A 23,275-nucleotide genomic window follows, 5' to 3' on the forward strand; every position below is an offset into this window, starting at 1 on the left:
AATGAGGTTATGATTGACCCTCTAAGTAGACAGATGGAGGAAGGTGTGTGTCTGTCTGCATGTGTCCGTCTGTGACAGCAGTAGCTCACCCTGGCTTTGTGATTTTTGGCCAGACTACTTACACACACACACACACACACACACACACACACAGTTTTCTTAGCTACACTCTACTTAAATCTCAAGTGTGTCTGGCCACAGTCTGCAGTGTGCATGTATAGTAAATATACAGCATGTTGTATAATGATGTTGTAGTGGATATAATGAAGCTTTAGTGTATGTGCACATGTAAGAGAGTGCACCTCAGACTGACTTTAACAACAATTACGGCTGCAATCTTCTCCCCACGCTGTATTTTTGGCAGCATGTCTGTGAGGCCCCAAAGTTAAACTCATCGAAGTTTGTGTTTCAGTCTGTTCAGGAAAAGGCTGTGGTTTCTACAGGGAGACACACAGGGACAAAAAGAGAGAGAAACACAACAGAAAGAGGAAGGTGATAAAGAGACTTAGGGGTTTGGCTTGGTGACCCAAACTGCCCTCTCTCCCTCTCTCTTTCTCTCTCTCTCTCTCTCCCTCTCTGGGACCTTGCAGCTGCTGTCAGCTGTCCTGTGGTAATAACGTCAACAAGCAGCTGCAGTCTAGTGATGACACTGACAACCCAGCCACCCCCCCCCCCCCCAGCCACCCCCCTCAACAGAAAAACACATGCAGTACACACATACGCACGTGCCCTGTTGTTTACCTGTATAGTCTTCAGTTTTCTTAACTGCGACCCTTCAGCTGAAGTCAGTCATTAGTCATTATTATTATTTGTACACTCGTTTCTGCTGGAGTGTCACCTGTTTCAGAAAATGATCTTTACCATGAGGTTTTGTCTTCATTCAAGTGTAATTTTGTTGATACCACAGTGATCTGCCATTTCTTACTGTAGTGCCGCTAATAGTGTTTTTGTGAGTTCTGCATTGATTTTAGAAGTCTGAAAACCCTACAGCGAGTTGTCACTCACTACAAACGTTGCCGCCAGAGTGGTACAACTACCAAATAACGCACTTTGACAAATCATGACAAAGTACAGTTCCCAGTGATGACATTTGAGAGATTTTAGCAGCATGTTGTCGTACTCTGGTTTCTGAAAGCAAAAGTAATGAGTCAACAAGTCAAATGACACTTAATTTCACATTTATTCCTAATTTTCTATGTTCAGTTAAACGTTCTCGGCATCTTTTTGGAATGTGGGAGGAAACCGGAGCGCCCGGAGAAAACCCACGCAAGCACGAGGAGAAGATTGTAAACTCCACACAGAAATGCTGCGAGGTGACAGCGCTAACCACTGCACCACCGCGCCGCCCTTTGTCGGGTGTACAGCTCCCACATTAGATGAAGATGACAGATCTTAGACACTCACTGAGGATAAGGGCAAACTCCCCTAAAGCCTCTTTTTGAAGGCAAAAGGGATGAAATACTGGGAGGGCATACTCAAAGTGAGCCCCCCCCTCCAGGACAATGGTTGCTGAGAGTGGGTTGGTGACTGGTTGTTGAAGGTCAAATCAGGACAAGAGCTTAATTGCCTAAGATAGAGTAGTAAGTGACATGGCGTACAGGGAAGGTGTGATTGTAGATGCTGTCAACATCTCATGGGTGCATCACATTGATGAGATGACACACTCATGAGATGTATAGATAGCTCAGTGTAGTACGCTCGTGGCAAATGTATGAAATAGCTATTTAATAAATCTACCAGACAGAGCGCGGGAGTTTCTTATTATATACATGTCAGTCATTATCAGTTTAGTCACTTTCCATGTCACTTTCCATATCACTGTCAACTTCACTCTCTGGGAAGTCATACCAGTCCCATTTGAATCTTTTGCTGTCCTCCTCATCTTCGTCGTCGTCGTCTTCGCGTGCCCTCCTCCTGGATCCTCCAGGCAGAGGGTCATCCACGACGTCTGCGTCACAGTGATTGACCTCCCTGTCAGTCTCAACACAGTCTTCAGGTTGGTTCTGTGTGGTGTCGTTGTTGTTGTTCTTACCGAACAACCAGTCCAAGTCGTATCTAAAGCATTTGGTGCTTCTATCCTCCTCCTCCTCTTCATCCTCCCTGGTCCTCTTCTTGGATCCTTGAGGAGGTGTCTCTTGCTTCTGTTCTTCGGGTGTTATTGAGTACCAGTAACCAACAGTTCCAACCTCCACCTCATACCCAGCCTCTGAATCTTCATTTTGAGGATCATTATAATCGCTGTAAGAATCCTCTTCTTCAGAGTCATCTGACAGGTCGATAATGTTCCTTATAACATCAGACAGATCATTATCAACCCAATCAAGAAACTCATAGGGGAACATTGGTTCTGGAGGTTGGTGTGGTTCATCCTCGTCCGCGTGGTCACCTCGTTCATTCACTGTGTAAACCATTTTCTTTAGTTGTTGGTCGTCAACGTGCGGATTCAGTGTGTTTGATCTGCTCGTGTACGTGTGAAACTATGAGTGAACTAACAACTATTGCAGTGTCCTGATGATGTCATCGCAAGTATCAAAGACCAGTCACATGACATCACAGAAAAAAACTATGACATCACATGGTTCTTTAATCTTCTAATTTATTTCTTCGTCAAAGGGTCGTCTAAATTCAAAAGAAAACATGGTTACCACGGCAACAGGAAGTGCAGTTTAAGGTTAATTGAGGAATCTCTGTCGTTTCCTTGGGCGCTCAGCGATACAGCCGCAAAATTTGAAATCAATTGTGAAAATTGAGATAGATTCCTCCATTTTAGTTAGATATTTAAATATATTTACAAAAGTACTGTACAGCTTTAAGATACTTGCACTTTTTACAGTCTGTACTTCTACTCTACTTCTACTGTGAAAGCTATGGTTACGAGTTACTTTTTTAATTTTTAAATTTAAATTTTTTGAAAAATTGTGGTGACAAAAAAAGCATCTCTGACAGTGTTCTGCGGTGGGCTTACAAACCCCCCCCCCAAATAATTTACCACCACCAAAAGAGTGAAAAACACCCAAACTTGAATCTAAAATTTGTGGTATTCTTACCCACAGTGTCTTAAAATGAATAAGTAGAAAGAAAGCCTATTGTGCCCAAAAGCACTTGTGATGTTAGTGGGAGTTAGTTAGCATGATGGTTTCTGGTGGGAGGTGCGTGTACTGTAACCCTTAGACTGGCCTGTAGTGAGGATATCTGTGTTCTGATTGTAAGGATTCTCTGGGTTTAGTGTTTGAGGATTCACCCGTGTCACCAGGCTGATTGAAAATGTACCCTCCAACCATCTGCCTGTCCATCTGACACCACAGCCTGTCTCTTCCCTTTTCTTTTTTCACACACTTTAGTCCCCTCCTGTACATTTCTCTTCCCACCCTCCTACTCTCTCATCATGAAATCTTCCTCCTGTTATTGCTCCTATGGTGTTCTCCATAGGATGACTGCACAATTGAAATGCAGTATATCAGGATGTTGTGTAATTTATTATTCCATCCCAGATGAACTCATGTTTGTTTTTCCACAGAGAAAAAGAACAGCATTTTCTCATTAGCACTTTCTTTGCCCATTACTGAAGCAATGGAGAATGAAAGAGGTCATGAACCCCAGTGTATTCTCCCTTGTGTGCAAAGGTTCAGTAGAGAAACTCCATCTACATGATGCTCCATCTAAGATAGCTCCGCTGTAATGTGGCCTTTTATCAGTTAATATTGCACATTTTTAGAGTCATTTAAGATTTTTTCACAAACCATTGAATCCATTAATGCAAGCGACCTTCCAAATATGATCTATCTCATTACAAAACATAAATTAGTTGGTAAACTTTCTACATTAAAGCTGGCTGCAAACTTCACCTATGCAATTTTCTACTCTTCAGTATTCTGCCTCACATGAAAAGAAAGAATCACGTTCTCATATTAGAAAAGGGTGAAACAAACTCACGTTGTTTGGTGGACCACATTCGTGCCAGCTCTGCCAATTCAGAAGTGTTAACTTCATTCTCCATAATCCATTTTCCAATAAGCAAAGCCATATTAAACTGCCAGATGTTTTAGATAATTGTAATGTCCACTCACACATGATGGATGACCTACACTATGTAGCATTCCCCAGTAACTTGATTGTGGTAGCAGCCCAGTATCATCACTTTTAATCCTCTTGTTTCTTTATTATCCATGAATGACTCTTATCTAGTTCCTTTTAAACTGTGACTCCTATCAAATTCATTTTTTCTTCTTTGAAACTAATCAACTTCCTTTATTACAAATTCTTATCAAGTTTTTTCATTAACCGTGACTCTTATCAAGTTCATAGTGTAGTGGCTTGCTTCCAAGAAAATTGAAAGATACAGTATATCATAGATCTGGAGCCTTGAGCTCTTGAGGGTTGAGCCCTTCTATAATGTTCCTTCGTGTGTGCATCACGCTGCTGTGTCTGCCCCATATAAAAGGGCCCCAGCTGCATTTGACCAGGAATTATCCACTGCCCTGACAGTCGCGCTCACCGTTTACAGTCGGACCTCCGGGGCTGCAGACAGCTCCTCAACGGTGTAAAATTTGAAAATAGATTGAGTCTTGACTGAGAATGAGTATGTTGAGCTGGATATGAAAAGCTTAAACTGCACTTCTGGCTCTAGTGGGAGTTTTAAGTTAATTGTAAATAGACTGCACTGAATTTAATAGGTCCATTTTTAGCTATGTTAGAAGTGTTACTCACAGCTATTGGAAGGTTTGTACATGTAGTATTGTGCAAAGATTTTTATGCACCAAAAGTAAAGTGAGCAGGTTTTTCCAAAATAATGCCATGAATAATTTTTATTCAAAATAACACTTAATTAAATCAAGCCAGCAATGGTGTGACCAGACTTAGGTTTTAAAACAGCTCCAGTTCTCCTCAGTACACTTTAGGCTGTCTCTTGTCTTAGGCTGTCTTCTGTCTCTTCGTGTAATCCCAGACTGACTCCATGGTGTTAAGATCAGAGCTCTGTGGGGACCAGACCATCTGTAGCAGGACTCCTTGTTCTCCTTGTCCCTGAAGAAGACTTTTCTCTCTACCATCACAACGAGGTTGACATTTGTAGATTCTTCTGTCCATGAAATGTGATACAGACATCCATGTTCCCCACAACATGACTTTTTGACCAAACACCAAAAAGACTAATCACATCCCCACCAGCCTCAGCTTTACTTTGTGTTCAGTGCTAATTAGCAAAGGTTAGCATGTTAACATGCTAAACTTAGATGTTAAACATTGTACTGCTTAACAACACCATGTGGCATTGTCACTCATGTTAGCATCGTGAGATTAGCATTTAGCACTGATGTGAAATGAATGAATCATTTTTTTAACCTCTGCACCCAAACATATCACATGAATGTTGTGGACCACTTTGACCCCTAATATACAGTACAGTAGAGATTTTCTTTGTGATGGAGGGGTTGTGTATCACTGATCTGCCACAGACAGACGGAGGGAGAGCCACTGACAGCTGCACACTCAACTGCAAGACTCGGTGGCTCCATGAGAGAGAGGGCTAGATACATACAGAGAAGCAGAGAGAGAGGGAGAAGGAGAGAAAGGGTATCAGAGGATCAGATTTCTTTCTGTCTCTGTCTCTTCAGTGAGGTGTTATCTGACCCACTGTGGCCTGATACATCTGTCCTATTTCCCCCCTTATCTTTCTGTCTGTGTTCAGTGTCTCTCTCTCTCTCTCTCTCTCTCACTCTCTCTCTTCTCCCAGAAGGCGACTTTCATCCATCCTTCATCTGGCCCACTTCCAAATCACGCTCCCCTACAGCGCATTAGTGTGTTTGTACGTGTGTGTGTGTGTGTGTGTGTGTGTGTGTGTGTGTGTATGTAAGAAGGATCATTTCTAACTAAGATGTTTGCCAAAATAAAGGTTTAATCTCTTTTAAAAAGAATTATAACCTATGTGAGCGCGCGCGCGCACACACACACACACACACACACAGAGTTAATCTGCTTCTTATCACCACAAAATCCATCTATTTTGAGAGGAATAAATCCACTATTCATTGGGGCAATTTCAAAGAGGGTGGACAAAAAGACACGAACATCTTATCTTACAAATAATATTGTTATGCTTCACAAAGGTTGTGCTTATTTTGGGCCTGTTAGATTGAAACATATTGTAACACTATATGTCTGCATTGTTTCGCCCGCCCGTGTTTCTTGGCTGGAAATCCAAAGAGATCAAGCAGATCTGTTTGTCTGACATGACGTGGGCTTGGATGACAAGTGTGTTCATATGTGTATCTTTGTGGATGCAACAGCTTACAAAGGTTTAACTCTATAGGCGGTAGCTCTCATCCTCTTTTTTTTACCAGATTGTAATTGGCCATAAGTCTGTGCAGTAGTTTCAAGTTATAAATCTCATAAAGTTATACATCACAGACAATAAAAGCAGTAATTTTTGCTTCAAGATAGAATACAGTGCTTAATATACACACAAGCCAAACCAAATGACACTAACTAATCTGTTCTCTAACAGAAAATAAATACACCAAGAGGGGATGTAAAACAACATGCACTAATGTAATTTAAAATGAAGGGGAAGGAAAAAAAACCCCATCAAACTCAATCTCTTTTTTTGATCATCTTGTACTGTGTCCCTGTGAAACCAAAATCCCATGTCTTTTTTTCCCCTCTGTCACATTGAGCCGGTGCAGAGAAAGATTACATCCAGCTCCCGTTCTTGAAAAACGCAAATACTGTAAATATTTGATGATCAATATATATAATTCAAATCCCTATGTGATGAATTATGCATTGTCTGGTGGGATTTGATGAATATTTGTCTTTGTTACTGTTGGCTCTCTCTCCCATCTCCAGCAACGGAGCAGTTGCCCGTGTGTGTGTATGTGGGGGAAATAATAAAATAACACCAGATTCAGACAGAATATGTGAGTTTAAGTACTCAGTATTCATTTCAAAAGTAATAGAATTACTTATGACTCCCAAGAGCAGCAATTTGTGCACTTCTTATTAATTATAAATAACAAGTAGTGTATTTATATACTTCTAATTACTAGTTTTGTATTTAATTTCCAAAACCAGTGTTTTCATTTTATCTTCCAAAATGAGTATGCCAGTTTCCTCTTTGGTGAAAGACCAGGAAAGCAAACCAAAAGTCAATGAGTTGGTCATAGTAAAAAAGGCAAATGAAAATAATTACTTTTAAATGTTTTTACCATTTATAAACTAAAGGAGTTTTAGTTTGATCCTGCTATTTATTATAGGTGATGACAAAGTAATGGCCTCTACAGCTTTTATTTTTGTCGTGAGTGCTTTTTGCTTTTTTGGCCGAGCCTCCCTCGGTAAAGCTGCGTTTAATGAGGCTGGCTAGTTGTTACATGTTCTGACTGCATTTTATTTATCCATCTAAGTCCCCTCTAGAGATCTGGGATCTCATTTATCACCGTTGCAGTCTTTATCGTGTTTTTTTTTTTTTTTTTGACATTTAGTGTTTCATCGGCTGCTTGTCAATGGACTACAGATGCTTAACAAATGCCAAGAGGTGAGCTCCGGTGCTCTGAGCCTCCGCTGGTCGGTCCACACACTGACGATAACAAAGCGTTGAAGGCACCCACCTCCATGTCTGATTGCTTTGTGTAATCTTTGAAATTAATGCAACTGTTTGTTGCATTAACAGCGTGTGGGCGAAGTGCGCACATTTTGAAGCTGATTGGGATTTATACAGGGAGATTGTGTGGAGCTGTGCATGCGCAAAGTTTTATGAGTCTGATTACTCTTTCAGCACAAGTACACTTTTGGTATGGGTCTACTCTCTGTTTCATAAATGAGGCCCCTGAGCTGACGGAGTCTCACAGAGCTGTGAGGACGCTGTGGAGAGGTCAGCTCAGTCAAACAGATGAACATTGGGGAGAACTGAATGAGCTGAACAGCTGAGGATACAAGTGTGCAAACACACGCACACACTCACATTCACACACACATACACACACATACAGTCTGCTGATGGTAAGGGGTTATCACCAGGTCAGGATGACTCAGGAGAAGGTCAGGAAAACCACATTTTTGTTATCCAAGACTATCTGAACACGCAGTATGTGTGTCTGTGTGTGCTTGAATGACTCGTTCGTGTGTCTTCTCGCAGAAAAGGGTTGGTATACATTACTGTGCTCTGTATATCTATGAATATTGTCTGTGTTATTGTGTGTGTGTGTGTGTGTGTGTGTGTGTGTGTGTATGTGTGCATGCTCACAGCAGACTAGTGGCCCACCCACCTAATGTGCCACCTGATCCACCCCACCCCTTGGCCCCTAAAGTCATTACACACTGCCACCCAATCCGTCCTCCTCTCCCAGTCAGCTTTCTGTCAGGTCTCAGACACATGTGAGACAGCACACACACAGGAACACACACACACACACACACACACACACACACGTCAGGTGCTTCTCTGGCTAGCCGAAATAATCTCAAGTACCAGTGGCCTATTAGTATACTGTAAGAATCTTCTTAATGGTGTAGTGGTGGTAGATGTTTTTTCAAAAAAGATATTTATTGTTTGATCTACATTCAAATCAGAATGTGTTTTAATACAGATTCATGGGCCTCATTCATAAAACTGTGCATAGATTACACACAAGCAGTTCTGTGCCAAGAAACAAAGGAGTGTGAGGCCATCCTTCCAGTTTTCTGAGCTTTCTGGTTATAGTTACTACTGTAGATAATTATAGTTATGATTTGGGCATTGAGGCTGATCAGACCATGAAGATGGACCAGCAGTCAGGAGGAGATAAAACCATTACAGTAGCTGCCCATCGTTCTCGTAAAGATAATTTTAAACACGTCTGATTCGTGCCAGGACTGTCAGCATCTCATAACTGTAGAAACCATTGAAGAAACTTTCCAAAAATAGCGACCAACTAGTAAAACAGTGCAGTGTGCCATGAGCCAAAATGCTGGCATCAGATGAGCAAGGCTGCAGCTCATCTGACGTTCACACCCATGACTGTCAACTCTCTCTGCACAGTTCACAGTCCATCCTGCCTACATCTCTCTTTGCTCCATCTCATCAAAACATGACATATTTCCCCACCTTTACTCTAGAAATTACAGCATCAATTTCCAAACTATGTGGGTTGCTTAGCAACGCAAATAATCATAGCTTATGTCTCAATTCAGGGGTCACATCCCTCGAAAGCTGCATTTGAAGCCCAGTTGCATCGCAGCATCTTGAAGAAGCTGCCCCTTTTTCGAAGGCTCCTTCAAATACAGCTGAGAATGTGTCCTTTGGTGCCCAGGAAACTAAAGATCCAACAGGTGGAACCTTCACAGCTCAACCTATCCCAAGATTCAAAGAGAATATGGCAGAACCTGCAGATAAAGCAGCGGCTGAGGATACATTTGAAATGCTCTGTAGACCAGAGAGTCTTATTTCAGATCGGCCTTCGTGGTCTATGATAGACTGCGTCCTTCAAAGGAAGTGGTATCTGAATTGAGACACAGCTATAGTCAATCTGTAGTCAAGTGCATTGTCATCTGTGTTTACTCATTCGTTCCACATGTGCTCCTTTGTATCTGTCAAGACTATAAACATCAGTGTGTGTTTGTGGAAATAATCACGTGAGGTTTTTTTGTCTTTTTTTCCTGTCCGTCACAAGCTCTAATCTGAGTTTTACGCACACACGATGAAAGAAAGGAGCTAAAGAGGCTGCTCCTTTCTTGTGCATCACACTTCATTAGCTGCTTGTCATTTATCTAGTTTCTGAAACAGCAATAAACAAACAGTGATTAGCCTTAGATGTCTCATATAACAGGGTATAATTATTAAAGTAATTTGATAAAGCGAGAGGTGAACTGTATCAGAAGGCTCATTAAAATATTTGGCTTTTTTTCTCACTACTTCATCGTTGGTGTAAGTCATTGTTCAGAGCTGCACACATGCTGCTGTCAAATTGATTTAAATCCCAACTTCTGCTTGATCTTTCAAACACCCCTTTTTGTGCACACGCACAGTTTGTAAATAAGTTCCTAGATCTGTAATGTGACAATTCTCATTGTTTTGTGTCGACACTTGGCAGTCAACTTTCATTTTGGCATTCTTACTGTTTCTTACCCCAAGGACACGTACTCTGTAGATAAACCGCCATATTTTCCCAACTGCTACTTCTGTCCTTTCTCCCTTCTTCTGCTATTCACTGTTTTCTTCTGTAGCCCTTCATCCGGCTGCCAAGAGACATCCCCACACACACACACACACACACACACACACTTAGACACACACCCACATGCAGCCCTGAATAAACTTGAAGTCAAAAGTATAAATGCTAATACAGAGAAGTCATCCTTTACACAGTGAGGAACGGAGAGAGGTCACAGTGAAGGAAGAGATGTGGAATGAGGGAGAACCATCAGTCCACCATCTTTCGGACAGAAGCCGAGGATTAACCTGAGCACACAGAAAGAGGACAGATAAAGTCAAACTATGTAAAACTAAGATTTTATCACTTCTCTCCTCAGCTGTTCTTCCTTTATTTTCCAACTTCCCTTCACTATTATATCAAGAATGAGCTAAATGCTTATCACCACTTTATACTGCAGGGCCTAACAGCCGGCCCCCTCGCTTTCCAAAGGTCAGTCTCCACCCCTTGTTAAATGTGAACGCACCAATCAGAGCAGTTCGTGCCACATGATTAATGAACCCTATATAGGTCATGACCTTTTCCTTAGTAACTGCTGAGATAAAAGCTGTGTGTGTGTGTGTGTGTGTGAGAGATGTATAGGTGTAACAGCCAGGGAGTCTATGACTTGATATATGAAGAGTAATCGCTGGTAGAGCGCTCACCTCCCTAGTGCATCAAGATAGATATAGTGCAGTGCAAGGCTGTGTCAGTGTGTGTGTGTGTGTGTGTGTGTGTGTGTGTGTGTGTTTGTGTGTGTGAGAGAGAGAGTGCATGTGACAAATGATAGCTAATGGGACAAATGAGAGCTGAATATGTCATTCAGTCAAAGCAACACTATACAAACCAGACACATTCTACCACACATGCTCTCTCTCTCTCTCTCTCTCTCTCTCTCTCTCTCTCTCTCTCTCTCTCTCTCTCTCTCTCTCTCTCTCTCTCTCTCTCTCTCTCTCTCTCTCTCTCTCTCTCTCTCTCTCTCTCTCTCTCTCTCTCTCACACACACACACACACACACACACCCAGCCAGCATGAACCACAGCCAGCATTAGCATTTCAAAGTAACAAGGTGCAAGGAGGCACAAAATTATGCATTTTGTGCACTTTGAAATGGAGATTTGCATAAAGACTGGAAAAATACTGTTTACTTTTCCACAAGAGAGAGGATTTGAATTGGTCCTGATCATTTCCACTGTATCATCAATTCCAAAACACAGACACACAGACACACAGACACACACACACACACACACACACACACACACACACACACACACACACACACACACACACACACACACACACACAATCATTCCCCCACTCATTCGCTCAGCCACAGTCTTGTGTAAACAGAACAGGTTGTATTTTTGTTGTTTTGTGTTAAGCTGCTGTATTGTCTGACTATATTTTGGTTAATTTATGCTTTTATACAATAATTTATCCCATTTTTATATTCATGATTGCTATCCGCTTTTGTTTTTATCTCTACAGCAAAATTGGAAAGAGGTTGTTGACATCCATCTGTTGTTATGTTCAGTGTTGTAATTTTGGACCCAAAAGTAGCACTCAAACACAGAAGGGGATAAAAAGAGAGGAAGTTTATTGCAAAACTTGAATAAAGTTGATCCTTGCCGGTGGAGCGCAGCAGGCAGCAACACAGGCTGCAGAGCCTGGGCTGACAGTGGCACTGGTGAGGCGGAGGTCTGAATCCCCTGCAAGCACAGGAGACAAACGAGGAGCTGAGTGTGGCAGGCAAACCAGGAAGTCAAGGAGCGGAGAGCTGAGGCACAGGCAAACAAAGGTTTAGCCAGAGAAACCACAAAACACCACAAGGAAATTACTGAGAGCTAGGAAAGTTGGCCGCAGAGTTTGTACCATGTGGGTACACTGAACAATCTGGCAAAGAGGGGAGCGAGGGACCGGGGCTTTTAATACAGCAGTCTTTAGGCGGAGTTGATGAGTTGATGAATCCCATGTGCGCAGGTGAATTGGCGGGAGGAGGAAGCTGGACTGCCACGCTCAGGTGCACAAGCTTTGTACTAACTGCAGTTGCCCCAAGTTCTTTATGATTCTCTCTCACTGGAAAAAAAGCAGTGCACAGATTTGGCTGCAGCGTGTGGACAGATTCAGTGGCGGTGATGATCCAAGTTTGCTCAGTTTTATTTTTAGTCATAACTCATGCTGCATTCATGTGTTGCTGGAACAGCCTAACACCCAGGACTTTCAAGTCAGCTGCAAAACAGTGTCACACTCACATGCTACTTTGACAGAAACCGAGCCAACAAAGAATAAACAAATTGTTTGAAAGGGGACAGCTGTGTAAGTTGGAGAATTGCTCTGTGCTGGTGGAAGTTTCTCTGTCAGAGTGCTCTCTGGAAGAGGGGAAACTTCTCCTCTTTCAGTGTTTTGGGATGTTTTGGTATTTCTACACACTGTAGCAGGTTTTCAGAGGTTGACACCGCAGGCCCACCTAACACCCTCCCCTCTAAACTCAAAGATATTTACACTGCATCATTTAAAAAAAGTTTGTATAATGGATTTTGTCACTCTTATTATTCTTCACATAATGTTTGGGGAGCTGTTAACAGGAAGTACAATTTTGCCTTTATTAGTTTACATTTTGGGAAATTGGCACCTTTAAAAGTATGCAGAATTAGCTGTTAGCAGCTCTGTTTGCAATGTACCATCACTAGATTACTTTGATAGTAACTTCTCAGGCGACTGAACACGTGTGGAATCCGGACCACCCGTACGTGAATACAATATCAATATGGACTTAATTGGTATTCTGGAAAGATTGATCTCTGTGTTCTGCCTGATGGACAATATGAACTACTTATTGAACAGTGTGGCCTATGTATAACAGCTGGTCAATATGTCTAGGCATGAAACGTGAATTTGGATTTGGTCACTTAACTCAGTGGCTCTCAGAGTGGGGTCTGTAGACCCCCAGGGGTTCTTGAGTGTATGAGTGTATGACTATTTTGATCATGGGTTTCAAACACTTTGTGTAGTAAAATATCCGAAAGCAAAAATCTTGTCCAGGGGCACCCTGGGACAAAATCTTATCACATGGGGGTCCATGGTCTAATTTGTGTCAGTTTATGGGTCCTTGATGTGAAAAAGTTTGAGAACCATTGACTTAACTTATATTCATCAAACACATTACAGATGCTGCAGAGTCTGGTCTTGTGAGGTTATTACCTGACCATCTTGTTTGTCTGTGTGTTCTGCTGGGACAACAAAAACAGACAAAAATGACAGTTTCTAACCAAACTGCCAGTATGGATGTTTATTTGCAATGGCCATTGAAGGTAACGATATCCTCTGGAAGTGTAAGTCACAATGAATAAAAAATGTGTCCATTCAGTCTGTGTAGTCAGATTTGACTGAGTGATGGCTCTGAGAAGTATGAATTTTAAATGAAATTGTAGCAATCAGGTGCTTTGAGTGCCTTGTTTTCCTTACCTTAACTCCTTTCTTACACATTATCTTTGCCTTTCCCAAACAGCTGTTTGAAGAAGAGCCAAAATACCAACTAAAATGTCATCAGTTTCCAATAAAATGTCCTCATTCTCCAGGTCTAACCCTCAAATGGGCCCTTAAAAAGAGTAAATGAGTACAGACACACATACACACCAGAACAGAGAAGTACATTTTAGTTCAGTTTTTCTGAGTGAATCTCTTCTGCTCTGCTCTGTTGGAGCCTTGTTGCATTTATGGTTCACACTTTTGAATTTCAGCGACTGGGAGAATATTGTTAAACCATTTAAAAAGTGTGAGACCAGGTTTCATAATCACTTATCATCAAGTGGTTTTATTCTGACACCAAGACGAGCTATGACTAGAGAACAGATTCCTCCTGAGACAGTTTGGTGTTGGTTGCTTGTTGGAATCTCAATGACAGTACATTTTCGGTTTTTAATGTGAAACCAAGGTGACAAAGACCTTCTCTGGTTCTGAAAAGCTTCCTTTCATGCTGTGAGTTTCTCTTACAGTTTGTGTTTTTGCCCAGGGTCACTGACAGTTTCTCACAGTTTCAGAAATTAGCTCAAGACAGACGGATGCATGTTGGAAATTAGAGAGGATGGCATCAACCTCTTGACGACACTTTTTTTCACTTGAGACTCAGAGTTCTGGTTTTCCTTTTTTTTAGTTGCAGTAGAAGGAAGATGTCTTTTGTTAAACCAATTCATGCAGATCAGTGCCTCCTCACAGATACATTTTAAGCAGCAAATGATCCAATTCGCAGTTTATTGGGATGAAAGCATCTGTTTTCAGACTTCTATCCATTGATGTGTAAGAGAAAAAGATGTATGGGGCAAGGTAATGAACTTTATTAAAATCAACAAGATGTCCACGTTACAAAAGAGATTAGGTATAATGACAGCAAGTCAATAGACCATCGAGTGTGAGCGACACCATCAGCCAGCATCTCAGGAGTGGAGTCTTTCTGCTCCATAAATGTTTTAGAAAACAGCTCCGCTCTTGACATCCCTGTCTCCATAGACTAAACTCCTGATAAACCGTTCCTATTGGCTGCATTAATTACTAGATTCTCTCAGCTGAGAGGTTTTCCCTGTAGTTGAAATGAGGTGTAATTTGAAGTTTTAAATTAAGGACTGCAGGCAAACTATATATACGCTACACGCAATTAATCACACATACAGTACATGAGAGGTGTGTCTGGATGTGAGATGGTGAGAGACAGACCATTCTCATGGCAAGCTGTGGTGGTAACTCGTAGTCAAACTCATTTTCATAATACAAATCTTTTTTGTTGTTTCTGTTTGTTGTTTCTGTCTGTTTTTACAGCACCAAACTGGCCAGAGAAGCCAGCATGGATTACTAACATGGGGCGTTGGTTGCTTATCATTTAATGAAGATTGTCTTCCTGCTGTCAAAAAAAGAATAATTAGTGCTACATTAGATGTCGCTGCAGATAGCTCAGCTTCAAGCAGCGGCTGACAACCCAAGCAACGGTTAACATAGTGGAAGTCTCCTCAGTTTTCAAAACAAAACAGGCTGAGATAGATCAGTGTCTCCTCCATTATACACCTGATGTGCTGCCAACCATGCATCGTATCCTTAATGATGCTCTTTCGTGTTTGTGAAGACGTCAGTGGTTGTGTGTAAAAATGGATTTTACTGCAGCACTTCTTTTAAAATGACTTTTATTTTATTTATTCAAATTTGTTTTTTTTGTTCTTAATGTTCTATTTTTAATGTATTTCCGTGCCTAAACTAAAGCACTTTGAATTGAATGAGGATTTACATATAAACCTGCCTTGCCTACAGGAAACAGATGTTCAAATTTAGTGGAACGCCCAACTACTTGGAAAGAAAAGGTCGAACGTTATTTACTGATGACGGATTTTACCAATAAGTGAGGCAGGAACATACTTTTCAGATTTCATGGTGGACCATGGCAGAGCTGTGCGACTACTCTACCTTTAAAAATAGAACCATAGAAGACTGATGTGCACGGTTGAAAACAAGCACTGAATGTGTAATGTGTTAACATTGAGGAGAATGATGTCGGGTGGTGGAAAAGTGAATTTTGATTTGTTGTGCCACAGAATGGTTTGTGTGCATTGCTGAGGGCACTAGATGTAAGAATGAGTGAAGCAGGAAGTGTCATTTTGACTGTCAGCCTCTTTCACCCTTTAAAGTTCGATTCTGTGTTGCTCGTACCTTTTCACCTGTCCATGGGCTTGTCAGTCATGAGCCTCTGTGCTGTTGCATACATTTACATTTACATAAACGAACTAGAGCTGGAATGACCTGTCGATTAATTGATTGACAGTTTGTTTACAACAAAAATGCTACATGTTTGCTGTTTTCAGCTTCTCAGAAGTGAAAATTTGATGCTTTTCATGATCACACATGACAGTAAACTGAGTATTTTTGGAGTTTTAGACAAAAGACATCTGAAGAAGTTACTTTGGTCTGTGAGAGATTATAACAGGTATTTTGACTATGTGCTGTCATTTTACAGACAAAACAATTAACTGATTAATTGTAAAAAAAAAAAATTGCAGCCCCAAACTGAACTGAGTAGGAATGAAAGTGTAGTTTTCCCTAACCACAGAGAGACAGTTCAATAAGTTAGTGAGGTAATTATAGGTTTAAGGTTTTAAGAGGTTTGGAAAACAAATGTGAAGAAGAAGAGGGGATAGTAGTGTAGTGGAAGAGCAGTTGTGTGCAGTAATGATACCAGGGGAAAAATTAACAAATTACTCCTCAGTGTCAAGGGTATGTTTAGTCCCTCTCTCATTCTCTCTCTCTCTCTCTCTGTCTGTCTCTCTCTTTGCCGTGTTCCCGGTGATGGAAGACTCCCAAGTATGCAGTTAAATCTCAGTAAACGTCTCCCTCTGTAATGCTGAGGTGATTTTACTCCGCTTCGCATGCCTTTTCAGTCCATATAACACCTAAGTAGTCCGAAAGCACTTCACTACAACTAATCAGGCATGTTAGAGGGATTAAAGAGAGAAAAGACATAAACTTTCGCCTCGGCTTTGATTCATTAATTGATCATTTATTGGAGTGCAACTCTTCTGGCAACTCATCTGTCCGTAACAGGAAGCAGAAAACACCTTCGAACGTCAGCAGTGAAAACCAGGCTAAAGACAGCTGAAAGAAAAATATTCATACTCAAGGTACCTGTTAGCCCCTTGATCAAAACGTGCAGCCCGAGAGCTTTACTGTAGACAAGCACAGCAGTGATTAAGTTCTGAAGTCATTTAAAATGCATCATGTTAGAGGTGGGAAACGCTAACATGACCAGATCAAAATTTTAATAACAAGCAATATCTGTGAAATACATTACTGAGGTATGATTATTATTTGACTATAAATCACAGCATCAGAGTTTTGGATTTGTTTTCTTATTAAATGCCTGTTTGTGGATTTTGTTGTCAGTAAAATGGCCTTATAATGAAACTGAAACAGACAGAGACAAAACAAAAAAAAAAAAAAAGACAGAAAAAAAAACCCACCCCGGAGCAACAAGGTGAGAAAGAGGAGGAAGGAAGGAAGACAGGCAGATGGAGATAGAGAGAAAGGCAGGAAGAGGGAGAGATGTGACATGAGATAGAGAGGGAAGCATGCCAGGTGGAGGTGGAAGGAGGAGGTGGATGTAAAGATAGAGACGTGCAGGGAGGAGGCGTTGGGGAGAGGAAGGGAGATAGACAAGATAGACACTGCTGTCATCACACGTTTCTGTAAGCTGATTGGTCATTGCCAACAGCTCCCTTCCAATCATCTTTGTTATCTGTGTGTGTGTGTGTGTGTGTGTGTGTGTATAGGACAGGGTGTACTGTGTGAATGACTGACATCATGGTGGAGGAGACTCCCTTTCAATAAGTGCTCCGTGGAGAGCCTCAGGGAAGAACCTTAGTCTGTGTTCCCTTTGACTTCACTGCTCATGCATGTGTGTGCGTGCTGTGTGTGTGTGTGTGTGCATGTGTGTGTGTGTGTGTGTGAGACTAGAGGATGATGATGTACTGTGTTCACTCCCTGTGTTGACAGTGCAGTGGGAGCGTCTTGGTTAACATCTTTCACTCATCAACACTCAGCTGAACAGCTTGGTGCATTACATGCTTTAGGATTGAGTCATCGCAATGTTGAGCCCAGCACCATGACAGCGTCCACACTGACAGTATGTGAGGCGCACACACACCCACACCCACACACATATACACAGAGAGCGGGATTTCAGTGTCTCTGCTCTAACGTACCAGGGGATCAGGTTGAGCCACAGAACTCATCACTCAAGTGAATCAAATTATTATTTGACCATACATCAGAGCGTCCTAGTTTTTGATTGCGGTTGTATTAGTTGTACTTGCTTTCTTATTAAATGCATTTTTTTGTTGTGAGCACAACAGCTTTAAAGTGAAAAGGAAAAAGAAAACACCCTGGAGCAACAGGATGAGAAAGAGGAGGGAGGAAGGAAAACAGAGAGGCTGGAGGAGGGAGAGACCAGGTGGAGGTGGAAGGAGGAGGAGGACTGTTCAATTCTGAGCAAGTTTTAATTAAAAATTGACAAAATTAGTCATTTAGGTTTTTTGTTTTACCCATGTGAGGTGTTTGGTCTTTTCTATTGAGGATTTTAGTTCAGTGAATCAAATATGAATAAATTTGAACCATACTGCTCAGTGAACAGTTTGCAAACCGGTTCATTTGAATATTATGGCCTGCTAATGCAAATTAGTTGTAAACAGAATTTGACGGCGACAGGGTGTCTTTGACTGGTAGTAAAAGAGCGTACTTTCAGTCTCTGTAAACTCATTAGTTTCTAAATGCACATTTGATCACATGTTTTAAAAGCGAAAGAGCAGCCAAATATAGAAAAGCATATGTTGTGTTGCATATTCAGTGCAACATAAATAGTGCTCAGTTGCTAAAATATGCATTATTTATGCACATCCATCAACCCATTTAGTGAAGTACGTATTACATTCAGGGTTGCAGGGTGCTAGAGCCGAGAGGAAGGTCACACATGACACAAGTGGTTGTTTTTTGTTTTTTTTTTTGTAAGTGAAATCAACTCCTTCTCATGGACCTTTTGCACACCATATGTTCTCAAAACCTTAAGAATATAATAAATGTATTTAAGTAAATATTCTACACTGAAACTCAGTGTGGTTTGTGTTTCTTGTGTCCACGAGTATATCCTTTAAGCTCTTTTTATCTGTGACTGTGACTGACACATTTAGTGCTCTTAACAACCACCGACACGCCTCAGCAGCCATCTGTCACTCAAGGCCCCCTGTCGTCACAGTAACAGGCATCTAGAGAGGGGAGGGGACCAATAGAAAGGGCACATCCATGACAACCTGTCACCCCTAACAACCTCACCTCTCTCTCTCTCTCTCTCTCTCTCTCTCTCTCTCCTCATAACTAATTTTCCTCTGTTCCTCTTTCACAACGGCTGAATTTGAGCTCTTATAAATCTGGCGCCAACCTGACGTCCTGGCCTCTCATCCCACATGCATTTAAACTTTCTAACTGCGATTCACTGAGTCAGTTCTCAAGCACTGCCAGCAAGAGGGCGGCTGCTTGAATCACAGCGAGAGGCTTCAGAAAAGAGCAGCTTCATTACGAGAACACAGGAGGAGCCCCGGGTGCTCGTGACTCGTCCTTGTACACCTTTGACTGTGTGTACTGAACTTTGTTGTGCTGAAAGGTCTAATGTGCTTCTCAGATTTGTATTAACTGCTCTCTTTTTTTCATTGACACTTCATTAGAACTTTATTTTCATCTCAACTGCCACCTATTTAACACAAGTCTTTTAGGAAGAAAAAAAAAAAAAGGTGTTTTCAAGGAGTTTTTTCCAGGAGTTTTATATTGATCAAATGAATCAGGATATAAACAGGATATGACCACAGCAGCAAAGGTCAGCCTGGGTGTTCATCTGTGCTGGTCCATCCTTTAAGGGCCATGAATCCCTGCACCAAATACAATAGAATTTCACAGAATTTCACTCTTTACTTGAGTAGTAAACGAACAGCCCCACAGCCGGACAGCTGACAGAAGTTATTGAAAACATAAAAATGACACATTTTATTTCTGTGGATGCTGTGAGGGCAAATTATTATTTTATAATAATATTTATGTATGCAGTGTATTTTCTGAATTCTGTACTCTCAGAGGAGAGGTAGGATAACAGTTTTTAGTCAGTTAGACACCATATAAAATGTCAGCCTCTTCTCGCACTTGTTCTAAGCCCATTTGCTACATAATTATTCCCTCTATGTCATTTCCCAGACATTTATTGAATTGGCTTAGTGTTTCAGAAGAGAGACCTTAGGAAAAAAAACATTGTTCTAAATGACAAATTCTGCATTTTAAAGAGCTGCCTGTTTCATATTAGGTGCCTCTGCTGCATATGTGGCAAAACATGATGCTCTTACTTGCATGGTTCACTTGCAACTGCACATAAGATGATAAAAATGTAATCAAAATGCATGTCAGGATGCAGTTAGATGTAGGCCACATGATACCCATCAGCTGCCGTGTCATGTTTTATGTAGATAATTGCATCATTCCATCAGCCATAGGATCTGCTTCATGATGTAAAGACAGAGCTTCTCGTGATAAGTGAGTCAAGATTGTTATTTTATCAGCCTGTCAGAGTTCTCCAAGTGTGGAGCTTAACAACTGATCAGTATCACAAATAACGTTCTAATATTTACACCATAAGCAGTGTGCAGTTAGTTAATACATTTTTTTGTAGTCATTGTAGCGCGTGTGGTTATGCAGCTGGAAGAGTCACTTCAGCTGTTGCAGTTAGTGCATTATAAATTGCATTCAGGTTCTTTGTCTCGTGTTTGGATTCATTTTGTCAGTAAATAATGATACTAATTCTTCTCTTCACTTGTGTTCTCCCTCCCTCCCCCCCTCTCTGCTTTTCTTCGTATCTCCTCCTTCCACACTTTGGATACTTGATCAGGTGAGACATCCATCTTTTTCACAAGTCCACTCGCACTGAACAGTTCGCATATTTAACAGGCTCTGCTGTATGTGTGTGTCTATGTGTTTAGTTTAGTTTTTTTTTTTTTTTTACATAGCCATTCTTTTTCTCAAAGCCCAGATGGAAATGACTCCAATGAATATGCATGCGATCCCAGAGCTTTCTGCACTAAAGCTCGCTGTCGCTACTCCTTCCCATCATGTGCTCCGCTTCTCTTTTTCTGTCATTGCCTCTCTCTCCATCGTTCACTCAGTCAAATAGCCTTGATGCAGGATCTGACATTAAGTCATGAAAGTACATCGTGGCTGATATTCACAAAGAATATTCGATGTGAAGATGAAAGTCTATGTGACATGGTACAAAAGCCTAAGGACAGATTGTAGATTGACTGTGTGTCTGCGTGCGTGCTTGTGTGTGAACAATTAAAAATTCATTTGACAAGTTGTTTCAGCTCTAAAACGGTGTATTGGTTATTCAGTTATTGCAGGATTATGTTTTCATAATTTAAAAACACTGAACATGTATGTTTGTCAATCTTTATTTATTTTATCTATCTATCTATCTATCTATCTATCTATCTATCTATCTATCTATCTATCTATCTCTATATTCATTCATATATAAAGATTTAGTCAGAATGAGTGAGAGGACGGGAGTGAGCTAAGTTGGAGTGATATGCTGAAAGAGTGAGGAAAGAGAGGAGACGTGGAGGAAGAGGAACGAGGGAGTGATGGAGAGGTGAAGACAGGGTTGAGATGAATGAACTCCTGGTAGCTGCTGGCTAGACTTATGCACGTGTGTGTTTGTGTGTGTGTGTGTGTGTATATGTGTGTGTGTGCGCGTGCGCGTGTGTGTCAGTGTGTCTAAGTTTATACACAGTGAGTGGTGTTGTGTTTCTCGTCTTCCTACTTCTCAGAAACTGCCAGTCTGTGTGTGTGTGTGTGTGTCTCCACTTAACCTGAGGTGTGTGTTGTTTCATGAATTATAGATGGAAAGTGAATCAATAGTGCACTGAATTACTGCCAGACAGCGTGTGTGTGTGAGACGGTGTGTGCTGATGTTTGCAAGAGTGTGGTTTCCTGTTGACATAATTTGTTGTTTTACATTTTGTGTTTTAAATGAATATTATTTACTTATGTATTATTCTGCAACAACTTTGTGTGTGTTTGTGTGTGGATGTGGATCTTTATTTCACCCATTCAAATTCATATTATATACATTTTTTTCTCTACAAATTAATAATATCTTAACATACAGGTAATACCTTCTGTGCATGAATGTGTGTGTGTGTGTGTGTGTTTTGTGTTGTACTTGAGTGTCTGCTCCAATAAAACAGCACAGCATGATAGAATGCTGCTCTCACAGCAGAGTGGAAAAAGACCTCTGCAGATTTACTATGCTATTACCACACACACATACACAAAATCTCTCCCTCACACACACACACACACAGTGAGGAAAAAAGTTGTAATGGCCCAGTGCCCCTCCAAGGACGGGTGAGCAAAAGAGGAGCGAGCAGAGTAATCACAGTTAAAGAGAGAGAGAGAGTGTGTCTGTGTGTGTGTGTGTGTCTGCAGGGAGGTGAATAGATGGACTACAGGAGACCGGGAATGGTTTGGTGCTGGAGAAATGGATGGGGATATGAGCGGAGTGGAACATCCTGTCCCATCTACCATCCTTCACACACACACACACACACACACACAGGCTTAGTGTGGGAATGTTAGCGTTGCCGAGCAATAGAGTTGACAGATGAGTGACTCCAGGATACGGGATGTGTCGCGGTCCTCCAAACAAGACCATTTAGTCCCTTTAATTCCTGATTTCCTTCAAAGCTCACTTAACCTGAAGCTCCTCCACATCCTCTACCCAGTATGCAAATGTTGCCTTTGAAGTGAAACCTCAGACATGTAGTGTCGGTTACCAACAGACAGTACACACATTACTGTAATACCCATGCAGTGTATTGAACTTGAAATACATATTTCTGTGCTGTTTTATTATGCACTTTAATGTCCTTCAATTTTTTTATTTAATGTTGTTTTTGAAGACGGTGAAGAGGAACTTTTCACTGTTGAACGGCGTAGACTGCTCCCCCACCCACCCACCCACCCACCCACCCCACACTACAGGTGTGCGGTAATACGTTATGGGCGTATTGCAGCTCGCTTCAGCTTTGGCTTTTGTATCCATTTGTGCACACATTTAGAAAAACTATCTACATACTAATGGATGTGTGGCTTCATTTATAAACACTGTGTGGGCTCGAAAGGGAGCGACAGAGATTTGTATGCGACATCTGTAACAGATAACATACTGGGCTCTATTTTTGTGCAGGCGCGCAGCATGAAGCTGCTGAGGCTCACTGAGGTTTGCTCTAGTGTGATGTTTTGGTAACTTGCCATGTTCTAAACCACATTTTTGATTGCACTTTACGCCTATTTTTCTTTACGGTACAGGAGTAGTATTTAAGCAGTGGATCACAGTGAAGTACTCACAGAAAACGCGGCGACTGCAAAAGTTTCAGTATGTCCAGAAACATGAATTCAACTTTGATGTGTCCTTGGCAGCATATTGGGATGCTGTTTGTTATTACTTGTAACTCTGAACATCCCAGAGCAGAATATTAGTTTTGTCA

At 41.3% G+C, this 23,275-nt stretch overlaps 1 protein-coding gene across 1 annotated transcript in view; it reads left to right on the forward strand.

The window, feature by feature from the left end:
* LOC139637422 (E3 ubiquitin-protein ligase SH3RF3-like) overlaps positions 1 to 23,275 on the forward strand; it is a 90,694-nt gene that overhangs the window by 24,034 nt on the left and 43,385 nt on the right. The gene's annotated exons all lie outside the window — the stretch shown is intronic.

The sequence above is a fragment of the Trachinotus anak genome, unplaced genomic scaffold (genome assembly GCF_046630095.1).
Source record: "Trachinotus anak isolate AG129_WGS33_773 ecotype Australia unplaced genomic scaffold, CSIRO_AGI_Tana_v1 ptg000001l, whole genome shotgun sequence".
Taxonomy (NCBI): Eukaryota; Metazoa; Chordata; class Actinopteri; order Carangiformes; family Carangidae; genus Trachinotus; species Trachinotus anak.